The sequence below is a fragment of the Monodelphis domestica genome, chromosome 5 (genome assembly GCF_027887165.1).
Source record: "Monodelphis domestica isolate mMonDom1 chromosome 5, mMonDom1.pri, whole genome shotgun sequence".
In the NCBI taxonomy this organism is placed as follows: Eukaryota; Metazoa; Chordata; class Mammalia; order Didelphimorphia; family Didelphidae; genus Monodelphis; species Monodelphis domestica.
The window spans coordinates 302,297,561-302,312,679 of record NC_077231.1 but is presented as its reverse complement, the minus strand read 5'-3'; the positions used below and the strand labels follow the sequence as shown (position 1 = coordinate 302,312,679).

At 37.4% G+C, this 15,119-nt stretch overlaps 1 protein-coding gene across 15 annotated transcripts in view; it reads right to left on the bottom strand.

The window, feature by feature from the left end:
- RBMS3 (RNA binding motif single stranded interacting protein 3) overlaps nt 1-15,119 on the bottom strand; it is a 1,500,462-nt gene that overhangs the window by 739,488 nt on the left and 745,855 nt on the right. The window lies entirely within an intron of this gene.

The window sequence follows — 15,119 nt, the reverse complement described above, 5'->3', positions numbered from 1 at the left end:
AAGGGCAAGTCATTTTACCCTTCAAAGACCTACCCAACCTTCTAAGATAGTAAGTTACAAATGAGTTATGAATCTGCCATGGTGGAAACTTCTCATCACTGGGATTTTTTGTATACTGATGAAATCAAACTAGATCTGTATTGGCAAACCTATGACATGCATGTTGGAGCATGCTGGAGGGGGATCCTCCCTTCACCCTCTCCATGTGCCTGAGTACATTTCTCACATCACTAGTCCCTCCACCCAGCAACCCAATGGGATTGCTTCCTCCCTCCCCTGTCTATAAGATGTGGGGCTCATATATGTGTGAGAGTTGCAGTTTGGTCACTCCATCTCTAAAAGTTTTGCCATCACTAAAGTAGATGGTGCTGGGAACCTAAGAAGATCAGTGGAGGGAGCATTGGTCCTATAGTCAGGAAGACTTCCCGTGTTCAAATCTGGCCTCAGACACTTACTTAGCAGTGTGTCACTGAACAAGTCATTTAATCCTCTTTTCCTCAGTTTCCTCATCTGTAAAATTAGCTCAAGTAGAAAATGACAAACCACTCCCATGTCTTTGCCAAGAAAACCCAAAATAATATCATAGAGAGTCAGATATAACTGAAATGATAGAACAACAATAAAAAAATGAAATCAAGTTCAGAATCAACTAGATGTCCTTTAAATACATTATCTCACTTGAATCTTATATCATCCCTATGAGGCAAATATGTTACTAATTATTCATGTTTTACAGGGAGGAAATAGGTGCAGATAAAGCACTTTGCCTATGGCCACTTAACTAGTTGTCAAAGGCAAGACCTTGATTCAGGTCATCTGGTCTCTAATAGTGAATCCCAAATTGGAACCTAGCCTTGACCATATGTGCTCAGGGCTATGTGTCCAGGCCTCTCTAGTATTTTTCTCTTTGAATGCTGTCATGGCGCCTGGATTTCAAGACATCCTATTAAATAAGGAAACAAACAAACAAAAACAAAGTCCCATTTCTTTTAGATGGTCCAATATGTTGTCAGTCTTCAGGGCCAGAAAGCTGGGAGTCGACTCTGGCCTTTTCTTTTCTATATTTCTAAATCACTTTTCCATATATTAACTCATTTGACCCCCCCCCCTCCAAAATAACCATATGAGTAAAAAGCTATTATTATTCTATGTTTTTTTTCAGATAAGGAAACTGAGTCATTTCTCTAGGTCACACAGCTAATCTTTGAGGCAGGATCTGAACTTTTCTTCTTAACTTCAGGTCTCACACTCTATGCACTGTACCACCTCTCCATGTAACCTAACAAATTCTCATTTTTTAAATAAAGATTCACACTCTTCTTGATATAAAAATTTGTGAAAAAATTCTATAGTAAAGAGATTTTACTGTCGCCCAAGAGCAACTAGCATAATCCTGTACAAGTATCATTGTATAATTAGTAAATACTTGCTAAATAACTTAATTATATCAATACTCTGGAATGAATCAAATCTGATACTAGTCTTATCTAATGTTTTCAATTTTGCCCAGAGTCACACAATGAGTCTTAGAGAACAAAATTTAATTAAAAAGCATACATTTAATAGAGGAAGAAATGTTAAATGACTTATCCAAAGTCACAGTATTCATTAATGACAAAAATGGGGCTAGAATCTAGTCCTCCTCACTCTTAGGTTGGTATTCTTTGCACTTGTCCATGATACCATCCGTGGGAAAGTCAGAGAATGAGTACAGTTGCTATATTAAACCTTGTCTGGGCTGCATGTCACTATAATTCCACATTTCACAGACCATGAAAATCCCATTTCCTTTCATTTTCTAAATCTCTTCAGTCAAAATGTTGACAAAGGTCCTGAACAATGGGGATGAATTAGGAAACATGTTTTACTGAAGAAGGATGATCAGTATTGACTTCAGAGGAGAAGAAAAGTGAAGTCAGTAAAAAGAAAAGGTGAAAAAAGCAAAAAATATATATGACTCTTCCTCTGTAAATTCATAGGACCTTTATGAGCTGATAAAAATAGTGATGCTTATGAAAACCTTGCGTATGGCAGAGGGGTAGAGATTTTTAGCTCGATATTTCTCTTTTGCTTCAATTTCCATGAAAGCACAACTCATTTGAGGAGGCCATTTTGGAGAAAAAGATGAATAAAGACAGCCAAAGGAAAAAGGTATAATGGAGTAAGGAATGATTTCTTTCTTGGTTCCAGGCTAGAGGAACCAGAAACATGAAGAGTTGCCAGCCATCCTGCTTAGAGTCATACCAGATGAAAACAGGAGAAGGAGAGAAAAATGTGGAAAGCCCCCAAATCCCAAATGGACAAACTGATGCAAAAGTTAATAACTTGGAATCCCAGATGGAGAGTCTGCAGAAACATCTGGTGGAAAGGCAATATGCCACACCCAAAGCAGTCAAGGAGACATCAACACATTCTCAAACATCCGCTCTGTTTATGAAAAAGGAAACACCAAGATTCTCTGAACTGTTTGTGAGAAGTAGACATTTCTCTTTCCCTCCTTTTCACAGTTCCCTTAATTTAAAAGAAATATTGTATGCTTAAGAAGGGAAGCCGTGTGGAATAGTGGAAAGAATACAGGATCTGGGTGAAAAGTACATGTTTGCCCTCTTATCATCTCTGTGTGACCTTGGACAAGTAACTTAATCTGTCTTTTTCTGACCTAACATTTCCTTATGTGTGAAATGAGAGGCAAGAATCTAAAAAGTCTCTTCCAGTTCTAAATTCTTTATCTTATCAATGACAAGAAAACAGTTCTTTCCCAATCTCTTCATAGAGTCATGACCCTTTGGGCATTCCATGTCACATCCTAGGGGCATCTTCAGTGGTTGTCTCCCAAGCCTAGAATGGTCTCCTTTCTCCCCTTTTCTACCTAGCTTTCCTGGTTTCCTTTATCTAAGGACCTCCCACTCCCATCTCCCACTGCCAGTCCCTTCTTCCATTCATACTTTGTGTTTTATATGTATCTTTCTGCATGGTATTTTCTCCACTAAAATGTCAGCTTCAGGAACCATCTTTTGGTCTTCCTTGTATCCCAAGAGATAATCATAGTGTCTGGAACTCAGAAAATGTTTGTTGACTGACAGTGAAATGTATTCAGATTAGAGCTGAGAAAGGTCTATAGTGCTCATAGGAAGGACCACTAGATTCCAGAAGAATTCTAGTAATCGACATTAAATTTCCTTTATTCAGGCTCTCAGCTCAATTTACATAAGAAAGAGAAAACTGAGAGGAATGATTAACATGCCAAATAAATTACATTTCCTGAACAATCCTAAGTCTAAGTTCCATTAAAGGTGTGTCTAAACTTCACCCTATGTCCATATTAACACATTCAGTTGACCCACCCTCATCCTGATTTTGAATTAAACATTTCTTTTTTTTTATTAACCCTTACCTTCAGTCTTGGAGTCAATACTGTGTATTGGCTCCAAGGCAGAAGAGTGGTAAGGGCTAGGCAATGGGGGTCAAGTGACTTGCCCAGGGTCACACAGCTAGGAAGTGGCTGAATTAAACATTTCTATTTGTATTTAACACTCATTAATATGTATTACTATAGTCAGACCTGTGTTTTCATTGAGGTAAGGTATTTTCTATATGGAAACTCCCTGTACTTAAATAGACCTGCAGTATTTATTTCTGTGATTTAAAGAGTTTTCTGGGGACATTGAGAGGTTAAATGAGTTGTCTATCCCTGATCGAAATACTCTCATGCCCCAGGAGGAGGATTTAAACCCAGTTGGGACCTCTAGACTCTACACTAGATGTCCCTACCACCTTTTTGTTGTCTCGTATCTCTTTGACAGCTTTGGTGGCCCCCAGATTCACATTATCAATATTTGACTATCCACCAACCTTTGCTTGGCATTCTCCAGGAAATAGTACACCACCACTTCAGGGGCAGTGACGGAGAGCTCTAATTATTAGGAAGGGTTTCCAGATGTCAAGCCCAATTTTGGCTCTTGGCAGAGATTCAACAATTCCCTACCAACAAGACTTTTTTAGTAAGCCCTCTCTTCCGCAAAATGTACTGGTTTGATTAATCACTGAAAATCCAGTTCCGTCTGCCAGGCATTCTTAAACTATTTCTCTTAGCTTTTATCTAAAGGTAGGGAAGAAGGAAGTTAAAGGGGCATTTTAATGGAATAAACAAACGAACTGAAATTTTGGAAAAGTGAACATGATTCATTTTTAGGAAAGAACTTTTAAAAGTGCCTGGAAATTTCAAATTTGTTTTAATCAATGAAAATGTCAATCTGTCTGTCTCTTCTTTGTCACTCTCCTCATACATACATACAGATACTCACACACTGATAAAGCCAAATGCAATAAAATAGAAAAAAGTGCTTGTTTTCGAGTTTATTTCTTTGGAAAAATAATAACAACAAAACACAAAAACTGTATTTCCAAAGAATCAGGCCAAATTTAGCTACCAACTTTGAATTACTTCTCTTCACTTTTAGAGTCATGGCCAAGCTTGGTCAAAGTTAATCTTGTGGAAAGAATTAAATGACATTAGAGATGTTTCATGGGACTAAGCTTGGTTGTCATCATTATTGTTGTTTTATTTTTGGTCAAAGGATCATAGATTTAGTACCGGATGGAACTTTGGAGACTTCTGAATCCAGGTTCACAAATGAAGATATTAAGGCTCATAAAAGGTAAATGATTTGCCCAACAAACAACAAAGGTAGTGAGGAGCAGAGTTGGGACTTGAACCCTTTTAGTAAGGTCATCTGATTTAAAGTTCACCCAGGCCATTCACAGTAGGTCAGTTTGTTGTGTTCCATTTTTAAAAACAATTAACTAATATTTAAAGGACTCTTTACTTGTTTTAAAATCACACAATCTGTCTCTTCATTTTTCAAAATCCTACACTCAGGGAGATTAAGAGACTTCACAGAGGTATTAAATGACCAATGTGGGATTTGAAATCAGATCTTATAACACAAAAAGTTGTCAGTTTTTTAACAATATATAATTTTTTAAGCCTTACCTTTCATCTTCGAATCAATACTATGTATTAGTTCTAAGGCAGAAGAGTGGTAAGGGCCAGGCAATGGAGGTAAAGTGACTTCTCCAGGGTCACACAGCTAGGAAGTATCTGAGGCCACATTTGAACCTAGGACTTCCTTTCTCTGGGCCTGGCTCTCAATTCACTGAACCACCTGGCTGTCCCCAACAATATATAATTTTAAGGAGAGGTTGAGTTATAATTAATAATATTCTCCCTGGGATAATTAAGCGAAGTAAGGGAAGTAGATTGCCTGGGGGGGGGTGAGAAGGAGGTGAATTAGGCTATCTAAAAATTGACTATTTTATTCAATTATTCTCCCTAAGTTCTAGATTCAAGTACAGAAAGTATACAATTTCTATTGATATTTTCTAATTGTCAATATCCAAGGAAAAGCCTCAGTCACTCTACCTATTTAAAGCTCTGCTTAATAGTATTGGTAAAAAAATAAAATGAAAATCCTTTTCATGTGAGAAAGACCTTTTTTTTTTTCATTTTCTTGCATAAAAGGAAGAGAGAAAATTAAAATGACACTGGGTGATTCCTTTTTCTGAGTTTAATGAAATAATTCTAGAGAAAGAGGAAAGGGAGAACCAGGCAGGAGAAAAATGGAAGCAGTGGGACTTAACCCAGATTATAACACATTTAGTGGCAGGTATTTTTTCCCCAGCAACAGATCTATCATAACTCTGATTCTTTTTCCCCCTTTTCAAGTCACAGTGAACAATTTCAGCAGATGATGGCTGTCATAAAACACCAGTGAGTAGTACTTCTAGGAAAGAGTTCAAAAAAGCCTCAAGTCCAGGGCCCCTGGCAAGACATATTTAGTCTGGGACAAAAGGTCTTCATGGGAATCCTGTCCATCCAGAAGAGCCCTGCTGCTCTGGGGTGAGTTGGCCTGTTGTTCCATTCTGTTCTGTCCTGTCCTGTCCTGTCCTTTTTGGCCTCTGAGCTTACAGCCTAGGAGAAGTCAAGCTGATTGTGATCTCCAGAATTCGACTCATTCAGCAAGAAAGCAGCTCAGAGGTCAGGATGCCAGTGAGCCACTCTCCCTTTCAAAATCTCTGAAATGAGCACAGCAACAGTGTGAGACATCACAAGCTGTCCCAAAAGTAGTAAAGTGAGAAAAAAAAACATTTTTAAATAAAAATCAAGAATTCATAACTGTGGGGAAGGAAGAAGTCAAAGATCAACCAAGCGTGTCCTTGAAAGGGAGAAACGCCAGCTAGATGGGTAAGGATGCAGACAAGAATTGAGGACATGGGGATATTAGGGATGCAGGATAACTTCAGGACTGGAGGCAAAGGAGACCAAGATGTCATATTGATACCAGTAGGCAAGGAGGAAAGTGGGAGAGGTGTAGATGTAGTATGAGGTGATATGAAAAGAGCTCTAGGAGAAATCTAGCACAAGAGGAGGGAGGAATGTGCGAGCAAACCAACTAGAATTAAGTACCAAAAGAGAAAAATGAGAATATCCATGACCTTATTGACATGGGCACATCTCCCAAATGGGGAGGTCATAACTCATCTAAGCTTCTAAGCTTTCCCCTCTTGAATGACTCTTGTATACTCATGAGAAATCCACAGATGATAATTTAAGGCATTCAAGGTCTTCCCTCAGTCGAGAAGTTAAAAAGGATTTTTAAAATGCCTACTATGTGCCAGTCAGTGTTCTAAGCACTGGAACACCAAAAAAGGCAAGCACCAGTCCTTCTACTGGGGATTTAACAGAGTCTAGTGGTGGAGCCAATAGGTAAAGAACTATATACAAATAATGTTAGTGATAATCAATAGAGGAAAGGTAGTAGTTGTTCTCTAAGATTTTAGCACTCTGCTAGCAGAGAAACTTTTGGTCAGCCCAATTTTTATCCTTGACCTATGATGACAAGTCCATCTTCTTTTCTAATATTTCCTTTTCTGGATTATGACATGTTTTCACTAGTAATATAAATTAATCTCCCTGTATAGCTATTTCATTTTCTTCATCCTTTGGGATTATCCAAAATTTTGATCTTCAGAGGATAACATATATATATACATATAAATATAAATAGATAAATATTGATATAGATAGTGACACAGTCATAAAGCATCACCAGAGAAATTTGGTGTCTAAAAGATAGGATTTGTATGTCAAGAAAGTAGTATGGGATCATTGAAAATAATACATAATTTCCTAAATTTAACCCTAATGGAAGAAAAGATTAACCCAACATGAACTATGTTCTCTGATCCAATTCATTCTCCAGTCTTCCAAAGCAAAGTTACTACCTCCCACCCTGTGTTTATACCTATTACTTTCTGTGGATGTGACTATCTTGTTCACTCCTTCTTAATTCCCAAGCACCATTCTATTTTCAGAGCAATTTAGGGGACCCAAAGAGAAGTAATGCTAAAACTTATTTGCCCTGTTGTTTCAATTAAGAGTCATTTGAGTCCTATGGCTATCAAAGCTTCTCATCTATCTTTTATCAGAGTTCTTTCTTGTTGGAACACAGTGGGGATGTGACATGAAAGTTTTATGTCAGCATAAAAGCAGATTAAATTAAAAAAAGGTACATGGAAATTACAAGGCACTTTTCATCATTCCCACATCACAAATCCTAAATAATCCCAACAATTGCATCTTAAAAATAAGGATCTTTCAGGACAACTTCAAGGGCCTCATGCCAAAAAAGGCTCTTCACTGCAATAAAAGGAACTGACAGAGTCTGAATATAGATTACATCATGCCATTCTCCACTTTAGTGCAAGCAATATGTGTCTTCCTTCATAATATAACTAAACACAGAAATATGTATTTTATGACACCACATGTACCACTTCTATCATATTACTTGCCTTCTTATGGAGGGGGGAGGGTAGAAGGGAGGAAGAGAACATGGAATGTAATATATCAGAGAATGATTATTAAAAAATTGTATCCAGACATAATCTGGAAAAAAATAAAAATTAAATCAAAGAAGAAAAAGAACAATGAATAACAACTTTTCGATAAATCTAGCTTGCTTTACTTTTTTCTCTGGTGATTCTATTTAAAAAATAAGAACCTTTCCCAATAATGCAATCAATGGAACTGAGAGCAACAACCATGTAGTACACCAATGACCTTGTGAAGAAGCCAAACAAACAAAAAAAAAATCTCAAAAGCCTGTTTTGTGCCACGACACACAAAATACTCTGGGGACTTGTTAGAATGAGGGATCCCTTTTAACTGATGCCAAAAAATGGTTACTGGATAAATAAGTCAGACTCCTTGACTAAACTATGTGTCACATTCTAACAATAAGAGTTAAATACCAGAGAAAATTCATTCATTTGTTTCTACTCACTCTAAGACATAGGATTTAGAACTAAAATAGCCCTAGGACATTATCCAGTAGAAATTGTTCATTTTGATGGAAAAGAAACTAAGAATTCAAGAGATAAAATGACTTGTCAAAGGTCATGGGATAGCAATGAACAGATCTCTGTTCTTTTCTCACTCCAAATCCAGCATTACCACCAAATTCCCCACTCATTTCTAAATCAGACTTTCTCTACTCAGGCTATCAACACCATTTCCCCAATTCCACCTTGGCCCCACTCTCCATCCACCATCTCAAATTTAGACTTAGGCCCTGCAATTCCAGACTCTGATAGGTGAGCTTTTGTCCTTTCTTGCCCTTAAACAGGTCCCCAGGAGACTTCCTAGACATGGCCACAATCAGCTACCTCTCCCCATCTTCATTTCCAGCTATCCTGTATATGTTTTTTTAACTCTCACCCTCCATTTTATTTTATTTTTTTCACCCTCCATTTTGGCATCAATACTCAGTATTATTTCCAAAACAGGAAAGCAACAAGGGGTAGGCAAGTGGAGTCAAAAGTGACTTGACCAGGGTCACACAACTATGGAATATCTGAGGCCCTTGAACCCAAGACCTCCTTTCTCCAGATCTGGCTCTCTAGCCACTGAGCTATCTATCTGCCATTCCATTTCTTCTTCTATTAAAATATAAGTTCTTTGAGGGGAAGGATTGTCATCCTTCCATTTATCTATTTATCTTTCCATTGTGCTGAGACAATGCATTCACTCCTTAATTAGCACATTCAGATAATCTTTCAAAAAGCATTGGATGAATATCTATCTATGCTTTATAACTTGCTCCTCTCAACAATATTCTTTCCAAATTGTGGAAAAAAGTATATTTAACCTTATTCCCTTTAATATCCTCTAATAAATATTAATTTAATTAACACATTATTCTTGAACTGACATTAATAAATAGCATTTTGAAAAAAGATAAAAATATAAACTTGGATTCTGGATGATAGACTAGAAAATTCTTTCTGGTTTTGTCCCATCTTTCTTCCTTCTCTTTCTTATATTATCCAGTAAAAGAATATTTGTAAAATGCTTTGCCAGTTTTAAAGTACTATATAATTCTTTATTATCATTTCCTTATTTCTCACATGCCCCTGTTCTCCCTCTTCTCTCTTTTCTGTTTTTCTTCTCTTCTTTTTTCTTCCTTCTCATTTCATTCCTTTCTGATCACTTAATTATGTGAATGCCTTTTTTTTTAACCCTTACCTTCAGTCTTGGAATAAATACTATATATTGGTTCCAAGGCAGAAGAGTGGTAAGGGCTAGGCAATGGGGGTCAAGTGACTTGCCCAGGGTCACACAGCTGGGAAGTGTCTGAGGCCAGATTAGAACCTAGGACTTCCTGTCTTTAGGCCTGACTCTCAATCCACTGGGCTACCCAGCTGTCCCCACCTGAAAGTCTTTAACAGAGATAGTAACAATGATGTGAGGAACAGGGGAAGGAAGGGCTTACAATGCTACTGACAAAGCAAATGCCTAAAAGTTGTAAAGGTAGTCATCTTTGCTTCATTATTATTTATTGTAATAATTTGAGAAAAAAATAGAGATTTGTGTATTGTTGAAGTTTTTTTTAAATTATTATCTAGAATGAAGACAGCAATAGAGTTGTTCTCAGTTTAATCATATGCTTTAAGCTGATCTCAAGTTTCTGGGTATGGAATGGGGGGGATTAATCTCCCCATTTTGCTTGATGAAGCTGTGATTTCTAGCTTCCAAAAAAAAACATTAAAATTCTTTTTTGGCCCACTTAGCCCATAGAAATTCCTGCGTAGATCACTTAATCTCAAAGAATATTAAAACCACTGAGGTGATCCTGAAAGATACCACATTTGTGAGACTCTTCTTTCTCCCATGACTTTACGCTTATGCTCTTCTCTAGGAAGGAAGTCTATAAATTTGTCTGCAGTGAACTTATTCTGTGGGCACAGCTTCCAGGCATGGAACTCCCAGGTGATCTGCCAAAGGCTGGTCCAATAGAACTGCTTCTCAGATGTTTTCATCAAAAGACTGTTTAATGGTATTTTCTATTCACTTCTATGTGTCACTTTCAGAAAACTTAGGTAGCTAAATCCTGAAATGAATTGAGTGCCTTTTAAAAAAAATGTCAAAATGCTGCAATGCTCCTAGCAGTATGGCATACTGAACAGGACGTTTGACTTGGATTTGGGAAGATCTGAGTTCAAATCTACTTTAGACATTCTTAGAGTCTCAGGATCTGTCTGCTCGAATATACTAATGGACCTGTGATTTTATCCCCATGAGGTCTTTCAGGTGAAGTTTAGACTACATGGCCACTGAAATCTTTCCAATGATGAAAGTCTGTGATTCTGAATATTCTTCCCAACAATGCCCATTAGAATTCATCTCTGGCAGCCCATCCAATTTGGCTCACATCTATGTTTTTCCACTAGGACTTTTGTCTATAAAAGTTAGATTAATAGTAATCTTCCTTACAGTGTTCAAGTGAGAAAATTAATAGAAAACACTTTGTCAACTTTCAATTGCTATATTCATAGTAGCTATAATAAGAACAATATTTTGCTGGTATCATGCTTGACTACTTTTTACTGTGAAAGGTTCACACTTGTTTCTACATTCATTGTACAACTGAGTTCCATTTTCCAACTCTACACCAGAATCTTAAGCGACTTTAAAAGGAAAACTAAAGAATGCCAGCACAAAAAACTTTCCATGCTTAAGAGTAGGGAGGGTGTGGGGGAAAGCACCCTGAAGATGGGAGAATCAGGAAGCTTCAGTAGAAGAGCAAACATTTTGGAAAGGCTGGGGAAATCAACATTTCAGTTTTCTCTTTGGCCAGAATTTCCTGTTTACCTCAGATTAAAAATATAACATTCCTCTTGCTAAAGATGCACTATGACTCAATAGACTTAACAGACTGGGAACCCAGGGATGAAGGGTTCTAAACCTGGAACTGTCACATGCTTACTAGGGATCCTGGCCAAGTCAAAGAAAATGCAATTTAGCTTTCTCGTTTGTCCATGAGGAATTAAATGATTTATCTGTTTGACAGTAATGTTCAGTATTATATTCCAAGGGAGGAAGAAAGGATCAGAAAAACTATGAAAATCATGTCAAATATCAAAGTACTGTTAGATTCCCAATAGTCCGCCAAACTATAGTGCCAAGAAGTATGCAAGTTTCCATATATGTATGAGCCCTTTGTTAATTTAAGAAATCCTTATAGATAAGGAGTCTCTTCAGTGGCAGGGTATTATATCTCATTTTATAAAGAGGATTAAAAAAACTGACCAAAAACAGGTATCTAGGTATCTCTCTGAACCTATATGTTGAAGAGAAATTCCAGCCTCCTTTGGTAAAGACTATTCCTTACTGAGAACTGCCTATACCATTGAAATAAATTTCCTCCCTGTCCCTGTCCATCAACACCAACTTCATTAATTTGATCATGCAACCATTAAATTAAATAATCAATGATTAGGCACCCACTGTTTACAAACAAATATGCTTGATGTTGGGGATATAAAAACAACTACAATCATCACAATAAATGAAACACCATTTTTTTGTCTTCTAAATTAAAGAAACCCTCATATTTTTAGTCTTTGAATTTTTATAAAGTACTCATGAGACAAGCAGCACAACTATCATTATCCCCTTCTATAGATGAGGGAATGGAAACTCCAAAAAAAAAAGCCAATGTTCATAGCTAGCAAATGACAATAGCAAAATTTAAACCCAGGTTATTCTGACTTTAAATCTCAAACCTCTTAGAAGAACCTAGATTGCCCTTCACTACCAGACCTAAAATTCATTGGAGATAGTGATACTTCTAAAGATGGAGACTGCAACTCATCTCCACTTGTCCATCCATAGAGAGTCTCACCTACCCCGCCATGAATGTCTATATATTGTTTTAAAATGGTGTGATGCTTAGCATCATCTCCTTTTTCCTTCCCTGCCATCATCACAAAAGGGGGGGCGGGGTTTGCAGCACTATGAGCCATTTTGTGCTTTTCTATATTTCTTGAGTGGCCACAACCAAAGAATTCATAGCCATATTGTAAGATTTCTGGAGCTGACAGTTTTTTTTTTCCCTTGACGTAGAATTACATTAGGAAATCTGTAGTTCAAAGCTCTTATTTAACAGATAAGGAAAGAGAGACCTGGAGAGAAAAATCACTTGCCCTGAACCATTCAAATAATTAACTGATGAGCCTCTCTGCAGGACTAGTCATCCTGTGTAATTCTTGTTGATGGTCCCTCATAAGACTTCCATGCCTAACTGACCCAATTTGTTGCAACTTTATTCATGGAAAGTTCAAAGAAACAAACTCAAAGGAAGCGCTTTAATACTTCATAGCAGCATCAATTTAAAGCTGGAATAGATTTTGTAAACCATCTAACTTAATCCTTTCATTTTAGCAAGGAGGAAACTGAGGATCAGAAGGGAAATGACTTTCCCAAGACAATGAAAGTAAAATGCAGAAGAGGCCTATGCCAGTCCCCAAAAAGGTCAATAATGGTCTCACTGCCAAAGTGTTGAACAATAGGACATTAATTTTACTTTTAAAATAACTTGCTCTCCACTGAGTAAAGGTAAAGGATGAGAGTTTGACCTCAAAGAATCCTTACCTTAGCAAATAAGAGTATGCTTTTTCCTACTTATAAACCAAAGTATTTATCCAAATTAGGGGCAAGAGGGTCACGACTACAATTATGTTGATAGATTCAGTCTATAGTTAACATAGTATATTGGAGTCTTTAAATTGAAAACAGGATGTGGGAGGGCCAAGTAAGAAAAGAGGAAATTAATGCTTTCTCCTGTCTACATCCTGAAGAATAACAATCCCAGAATCGTAGTCTTGGAAGGGTATGAAAAGCTGAGCTGGTACCCACAGAAAAATCCACTCTAGATATCAAGAAAAATTCCTCTATCTTTTACATGAAGACCTCCAGTAAGAAGGAAACGTGCACCTCCTGAAACAGATAGCCTTTGTTCCACTTTTCTTTCATATTTTAATTCCCTCCTATATTCAATAAGCATTTATTAAGTACCTAATAATATTCCCAGCAATGTGATAGGTGTTACAGATTCAAAATTAAAAAAAAAAAGTAAGTACCTTTATTAAAGGAGCATCTATTCCACTATGGTGAGAAGGGGGAGGGGATTGAGGAGGGGGATACATTACTAAATGCTCTCCCTTTCCATGAAGCATTTCTTAATCCCAGCTTTCACTCAGAGATCTAATTCAATTTCTTAAGAGCTTTGCTCATTGGGAAAATCCTTGTCAAAGTGGCACCCTGCCCATCAATAACTATTTAAATATTGGCCATCTTCCCCTCAGCTTCCCATGAGCATGAATCAAAGGTCAGACTCATTAACCCAATTCAGGTCAAAAAATCACTGGCCTAGTTTACCTGTCCTGGTTGATGCTGAATAGCTGCTGTAGTAAGTGGGCATTTAATTATTCAACTTCAAACTATCTGTTGGAAGCAAGAACAACCCACCATTATCCATATTAAGCCCTTAAAGAAGTATAGAAATTAGAAAACAACTAAACCTATAAAAGTACAAAGATAATGATGAAAGGATGCTTATCATTCCATTCCACCTCAGAGAACACCTCTCGACCCACTCCCAAGCAATGAATGTGCTTGTTATGGTGATCTTGAATAGAGCCATTGAGAAAGATATATACATTTCGATTTGCCAATGTGCCAGACAGTTGGCAAAGCACAATTTGGTCACGGTCCACAAAACATCAGAGTAATGGAACCAGAATTTCAGAGGCACCAAAACCATGGACTCCTCTTAGTATCATTAAAACTCTGAAGTGGAACCTTTCATCCAGTTAACAGACTCAAAGTGATGAATATTAGGAGGGAAAGGAAAGAACTCAGGGATGCTCCCTTGGAAATTAAGGCTTCTATCAAGTGAATCCTGGATTCAGAGAATTACCTAGTTGAGGAGAAAAATCTCACTGGACTTTGACCCCTTTGCTTCTAGCATCCTTCTGAGAGCTCTAAAAGTGCAATTGGTCCAAATAGACCTTAAGAGCTCACCTCACTGGGGAAAGAAAGTGTCCAAGGATGAGATAAGATACCCTGAGGAAGAGAGATGGAAAGTTGTTCTCCAAGTCAGAAGTTTGAATTGGAATGCTGGCTTTGATAGTCTGGGACCATGGCCCCAGGCAAGCTACTTAACCTCTCTAGAGTATAAGTGGCAGAGGAAATATCAGTGTGCACTGGAGACAGTTTCCTTATAGTATACCAATGAAGGCACAGGTCCAATACTAGGGAACCTTGCCCAAAATTGGGCACCTTGCCAAATACTAGGGGTACAAAGACAAAAATGGGAGGATGCTTCAAGGAGTTTACTTTCTACTTGAAAACTGATTACTATATAAGAAATAATGAAAAATAATCATTTCAAGAGGGATATAGGATTAATAAACCCAGGAAGGAGATGGGTAGGAGATCAGGAGAGATCTCATGTACCTTTCCACTGATAAGCACTGAGATTTTGAGATTAGTTTAAATTTACAGATTCTAACACAATACCGATGGCATGACAGAAGTAAGCAATAAAAAGAAATAAATGAATAACTTTGGTCATAATAACTGAATTGGAGAATGGGAACAACCCACTGTACACACAGTAAAGAACAAATGATCTAGCATTGCACAGGGTAAAGGAAATATACCTCTTCGGACACCTTCTACAAGTCAGTCTACTGCTTTTTGGTTAAAGAGGCAG